The sequence below is a fragment of the Myxocyprinus asiaticus genome, chromosome 11 (genome assembly GCF_019703515.2).
Source record: "Myxocyprinus asiaticus isolate MX2 ecotype Aquarium Trade chromosome 11, UBuf_Myxa_2, whole genome shotgun sequence".
Classification (NCBI taxonomy): domain Eukaryota; kingdom Metazoa; phylum Chordata; class Actinopteri; order Cypriniformes; family Catostomidae; genus Myxocyprinus; species Myxocyprinus asiaticus.
Window position 1 is genome coordinate 35313018 of NC_059354.1, and position 6671 is coordinate 35319688.

Sequence of the window (6671 nt, forward strand, 5' to 3'; positions counted from 1 at the left end):
CTAGTAGATCAACTTTTAACTCTTAAAGGGATAATTAAACCAGAAATTAAAATGTACTCAATCTCATGTTGTTCCAGACACGCTTTCTTTTCTGTGTGATACACAAAAGGAGATGTTTGGCAAAATATTAGCCTCAGCCACCATTCACTTTCTTTGTATGAAAAAAAAAGATGCAATGAAAGTGAATGATTTTAATTATTGTCATTAAAAGGTAAGCAATGAATATTTGCAAATGGATGATGGTATGGTAAAAAAAAAAAAAAATCTCTGTTTCCAGCAGTTTGGAAAATCTCAGAGCGGCTAACAGACTGACTTCAAATTGTCCAATATGTGCATGTGTGTATAAGACATCCTGGTAAGTAAAAATGTGCGAACAGAGCCAGTTAAATGCTAACATTACATCTCTAGACTGACTGGACCTTTTCTGCTGTGTACACAGGTAACCTTGGCCTTTTCTGTATGCTTGTGTGTGTGTGTGTGTGTGTGTGTGTGTGTGTGTGTGTGTGTGTTGCGAAAAAGCAAGTGGAAACTGGTAGAGAGGTGAATGTGTGGGGGCGAGAAGTGGAGAGGTGGGTCAGTCTGCCTGGAGGTCCACACATAATGTTGTTCTAATGCCTGAATGTGGAATGCCTTATTAAAACATTGTAGTCAGAACAGGCTCCTTAAAAGTTTTATATCAAATAGCTGGCTATCCTTCTTCAAACACCATTCTGAGGGAAGTATTTGATGTTGGGGAGACAGAGTGAAAGGTACATCAAATAAACAACAAATAATAAGGTCTTTCAATTATTAAAAAGAGGCAGAGACTAAACACTTCCAAACTGTTAAGAATGAAACGACAACTGTGAGCTTCAATCCAGTATGCTGAAATGTATATTACTGAATTATTTGAAATGAAATGACAATTGCCAAAAAATAGTCTAGATAATATATATATATATATATATATTTTCTGTTTAAAAGAAGTAAATGAGTTTGTTTGAACTAGAATTTTTGACATGCCTTCTGTGAGGTGTTTATCTCAAAAGAAAATAACCAAAAACAGGTGTTTTATCCAGTAAAATCCACAATGGTCTGGATCACATTATGAATAAACCCAAGACTGTGGACTAATGCAGAAACTGAAAACTGATGACAGGAGCAGAGTTGGGATATATTTTATTTTTGCCTTGCTTGTGGTCTGCAGCAGAAGAACCAAATTCCGAAATTGGAGAGTTGAAAGCAGATTTTTAATCAAATAATTGTAAGTTCAAGTGTCTAAAGTGCTATGTGTGGTGATAGGGGCATGGTCGTGTGTCTGTCTGCGGGGGAGAGAGGGAGCAGTAAGGCTCATCACCTGGGTTGGCATTATCTCTAATACCTGTTTCTTGTTATAGTGATGGTGGAGGAAGACATAAAAAGGTGAACGAGGCATCAGAGTGGCAGAGAGAGACCAGAGAGAGAGACTGTACCTGTGTGTGCTCGATAGAAGACTTTACTTGTTTGTTTGTGTGTGTGACTACTTGGCCACTGAGTGCCAAGTACTCACACACTCATGTTTTATGAACGATGCTGAAGAGTAATAAAAACATTCACGCTGACAGTTTGCTGCCTCCTGACTCCTTCATTACCCAGACAACGAATCTTCTACAGTGGTGCCGAAACCCGGGAATTCTTGGAGGACAATGTTGTCATGGAGTCTTCACCACTGAGCGAAGTCATCAATTCCCTCGCCAGCATCCAGCAAACACAAAATCAGGCCCTCATGGAGTTACAACAGAAGCAGGAGCAGCGTTTCCAACTCCAGCTCCAGGCTCAAGCGGAGGACCAACAGGCGTTCCGGAGCCTGATGGACCGAGAGGGGGCTGCAGCTACGACCCCGGTGACCCTCCTCAAAATGGGGCCAGGCGATGATCCTGAGGCCTTCCTCGACTTCCTCGAGTGAGCAGCCTGCTTGTTACCGCTACTCTACGGGGAAGCACAGCTAGCAGCCCAGCAACTTCCTGCTGCCAGCCTCCTCGAGTGTAAAGACCTGAAGAGGGCCATCATGCAATGGGTTGGCCGTACTCCCGAAGACAGCCGCCAGCGTTTCAGGTCCCTGAGGTGCGGGAAACACTGCCGTACATTTGCTTTTGTACAATAGCTCTGGGATGCCTGCCAGAAATGGTTACTGGCTGAGGGAGCCCGCGGCGGCGTGGAGATTGTTGATCTGGAGATACTGGAGCAGTTCATCTCCCAGCTTCCTCGAGGGATGGCAGAGTGGGTCTAGTGCCATGCCTGCCATCGCTGGAGGAGGCAGTCCAGCTGGCTGAGGACTACATGGCGGCATTTCCGGGAGGTAGTGTACCAGGAGCTCTTCCTTCTCTCTCCTCTATCTCTCTCTATCTCCCCTACTTCTCAATACCCCCCGCCCCTCCCCATTCCATCCTGTTCCAACTCCCCGGAGGTGGGGAGGAGCCCCACCCAAACCCCTTCCCCGATCTCGTGGGACCTTCCCCATGTCTGTGTCCCCAACTTCTCCTGTCTGTTTCCACTCTCCTCCCTAGGTTGACAGAACCACCCCCACGAGTGAGGTAGGGAAGCCTGGGCCGGTCTGTTGGGGCTGCGGGGAAGCTGGGCACTTCCAGGATCAGTGCTTGGTGATGGAGGTGGTGACACTGGTCCGGATTCCTGACACTCCGCGGGCCACCCCCGATCGGGCAGGGACGTATCATATACCGGTGAGTTTAAAAGGGGATACATACCAAGCTTTGGTGGATTCAGGCTGTTCTCAAACCTCTATTCACCAATGCTTGATGCAAGACGGGGCATTGGGCATGGATAAACGGGTGAAGGTGTGGTGTGTGCATGGGGATATTCACATGTATCCGGTGGTTACCACTGAGATGCTATTCAGAAGGAAAAAGCATAGAGTAGAGGCTGCGGTTAATTCCCGCCTCACCCATCCACTGATTTTGGGAACAAATTAGCCTGATTTTAAGAATTTTTTAAGGGAAATATGTGTGGATGGGTCCTGTAAAATGTTATCTCGTTGTGTGGCGTGTGATGCTATGGCTGGAGAGGTGGTGCCAGGGCCATCTATGTCTGCTGTGGGTCAAGATGAAGCAAGAGAGGGAATTCCCATCCTCAGGGGGTTCCCTGGTGGGGGGGGGGTTCCCTCTGGAGCAATCACTGAGGAGTCCCTCAAACACGCATTTGACCAAGTGAGAGTCATCGATGGTCAACAGCTCCAGCCTGGTGTCGCACTCACGTACCCACATTTTTCGATTATTAAAGATTGGTTGTATCAAATGATGCAGGACACTCAAACAAAAGAAAATACAACACAGTTATTAGTACAGAAGAGTCGTTGGGAAATCCTTTTCCAGGCGGCTCACTATAATCCAATGGCTGGCCATTTAGGTCACGAGAAAAGGCTGAACCAAATAATGGCCCGTTTTTTTATTTATTTATTTTGGCCAGGCATTCACAGGGACAAACGCGAGTGGTGTGTGGCGTGCCGTGAATGTCAGTTGGTGAATCCACCGGCCACCCCAAAAGCGCCATTGCACCCTCTGCCGCCGATCGAGGTCCCCTTCGAGAGGACTGGCATGGACCTCATCAGGCCATTAGAACGGACTGCACGCAGGCATTGCTATGTGTTAGTTCTGGTGAATAATCTCCCGCGTGGGGATTCCAAAAGAAATTCTCACTGATCAAGGCACGAACACTACACGAACTATACGAATTGTTAGGTATTAAATCGATTCGCACCCATGTTTATCACCCACAAACAGATGGGTTGGTGGAACGATTTAATAAAACCTTAAAACAATATTATATGTAAATTCGTACATGAGGACGCTAGGAATTGGGATAAGTGGCTCCAGCGGCGCTTGCAGCTGTACGGCCGTATACGTATTGTGCGTACCATGAGTGCTCCGACTGACCTGAGAAATATTTACACTCAGAATATTTCACCAAACATGAAATGTCCCATATTTCTGTTGACTGTTTAAAAGGACTAGCAATGCCCAGTTTGTGAATAAATAATTCTTTTGAATTGGTTCTTTTCAGTGAATTGGCCAAACGGGCTTGCAAAACGGTCTGAATCGATTCGTGATTCAGTACAATCCGTTCAGAGCGCCCTCTCACTGAATAATTTGGAGCAGTTTCTCACACAGTAAAACAGTATCAGGATTTTTATGAATACAGCGCTGAATACAATGTAAATTTACCTACAGTCAACTGAAACAAAAGGCTGTCTTTTTGCAAGGTAACTTTGAGAAACTTCAGCTAGTGCTGTGTCATGTGAACAAGGGGATGTTCAAACTGAATGTATTTTTGTGTCCGTTCGCGCAGTTTTTAAATCATTTTCCATGTAAACATTCGCATTTTTAGACGCTGTGTCAAGTTAAAAAGAACTTCTTCAACTGATAAAAATGCGTCTTGGGACACCTGCGTTCTGCTTTATTCATTGTGGTGCGTTTTGCTTTTTTAGCGCGAAAACGCGTCTGTCTGAACGGTTACTGGAAGAAATGCTTTCGCCAATAGTTACACGAATGCTACTCATACTCGAGAAAATAAATAAATGCTAATCTCAAAGTCACCAGAATTTAATGCTTTGATTTTGTTTTTTGCAACAACAACAAAAAATCTCACAGGGGAGCATGTCCCTGGACCCCCTAGATATAAGGTTAATAGTTCCTAGATTATCAGAATGCACAAAAGGAGGTGGATCCTTTTCATATTTGGCTGCTAAACTATGGAATAGTCTCCCTAACACTGTTCGAGATGCAGACACACTCACTCAGTTTAAGTCTAGACTAAAGACACCGATTTAGCCAGGCATACACCTAATTTATACTTCAACTCACAATTAGGCTGCTTTAGTTAGGTCTGCCGGAACCAGAAACAGTGGTTATGATCTATAACTCTGCAATAAATTGAATGGCATCTATGCTAATATTATTTTATTTGTTTCCCTGTCTCAACCTCAGGACTCCTATCCTGAGCTCACCAGAACCAGCCAGATCCAGCTCCGTTCCTGCTTGGTGTTGGACTCCACTGCTACGTGTCCCTGTGTGATGATGACTAATAGCAGCCGGTGCCAGCCAAACATCACTTCAGTCTATTACGATGGACTTCAGAGGATGAACTAATGCCAACTCCAACCATAAAACATGGGATACTTCAAATGCCATAGCCTGAACCTTGGACTTAGGATAGACCTCACCGAAACTACTGGCCAGGTTGAACTGCGATGCACCTAACTGATCTCTGCCTGCATCACCTTTGTCTAATGATGGACTACACTCTTGAAATGGAATACATAGACTATCAATTAATTTCCAACAAAACCCTTCATCAGCCAACTAACAAGGACAATTGTATCTATGTGAACTTCTGCAGTTAATCCAGGATGAACTTCAAAGACGTTAGTCATTAATCTTACAGTTTATACAAAATCTTTGTTTTAAACACTGACCCTTAACACTTATTTAGTTTAAGACCCTATCGCCTTCCTGAACACAAAAAAAAGAAAAGTTGTTAAGGAAGAATTAGAGGCGACATTTGATATGGGCATAATAGAAATGTCGCACAGCGATTGGGCCAGCCTGGTGGTTCTGGTACCTAAGAGCAATGGGATGGTCCAGTTCTGTGTGGATTATCGCAAAGTGAATGCGGTGTCCAAATTTGACACATACCCAATGCCTCGGATTGACGAATTGCTCGATTGGTTGGGCGCGGCTCAATTTTTTTTTACACTGGACTTAACAAAGGGTTATTGGCAGATCCCTTTAACTCCAATCTCCTGAGAAAAAGTGGCTTTTTCCACACCATTTTGGCTTACACCAATCTATGACCCTTCTGTTTGGTTATTTGGGGCCCCGGCCATGTGTTAGCGTCTCATGGACAAAATTCTCAGACCCCATATAGCATATGCCGCTGCATATTTAGATGATTTTATTATCTATAGTAATGACTGGCGGCGGCACATGCAACATCTGAGAGCTCTCCTGAGGTCATTGTGACAGGCAGGGCTCATGGCAAACCCGAAGAAGTGCACAATTGGGTGGGTGCAAGTTCGGTATCTGGGGTACCACTTGGGCCATGGGCAGGTGCGTCCCCAGGTTAACAAAATCGCAGCGATCAAGGCCTGTCCAAGGCCCAAGACCAAAAAGAAAGTGAGACAGTTTCTGGGGCTGGCTGGCTACTACTGAAGGTTTGTGCCTAATTACTCTGACGTCACCAGCCCGCTGACTGTTCTTACTAGAAAGGGGGCCTGCAATCCGTTCCATTGGACAGAGTCGTGCCAACAGACTTTCCTAAAAATAAAATCTGCACTTGGTGGGGGGGGCCGCTTTTACATGCTCCTAATTTCTCTCTCCACTTCATTTTGCAGATGGATGCATCTGACAGAGGGCTGGGGGCAGTGGTCTTGCAGGAGGTGGAGGAGCAACCGGTGCTGTACACTGTAAGCTCTTGCTGAGAGAGACTACGCACAGCACCGTGGAGAAGGAGTGCCTGGCGATTAAGTGGGCCATCCTCACTCTCCGCTACTACCTGCTGGGGTGGGCCTTCAGCCTCTGTTCAGATCACGCCCCACTCCAGTTGCTCCACCGCATGAAGGATACCAATGTGCGGATCACCCATTGGTACTTGGCACATCAGCCGTTCAAATTTGAGGTGATCCACAGTCCAGGAGCGCA

At 45.5% G+C, this 6671-nt stretch overlaps 1 long non-coding RNA gene across 1 annotated transcript; it reads left to right on the plus strand.

Moving 5' to 3' along the window:
- The first annotated feature begins 1063 nt into the window (after positions 1 to 1063).
- On the plus strand, positions 1064 to 6671 carry LOC127448550 (uncharacterized). The gene is made up of 3 exons (XR_007898551.1): positions 1064 to 2317; positions 2526 to 2699; positions 4959 to 6671. It is a non-coding gene; the product is annotated as an uncharacterized LOC127448550 (long non-coding RNA).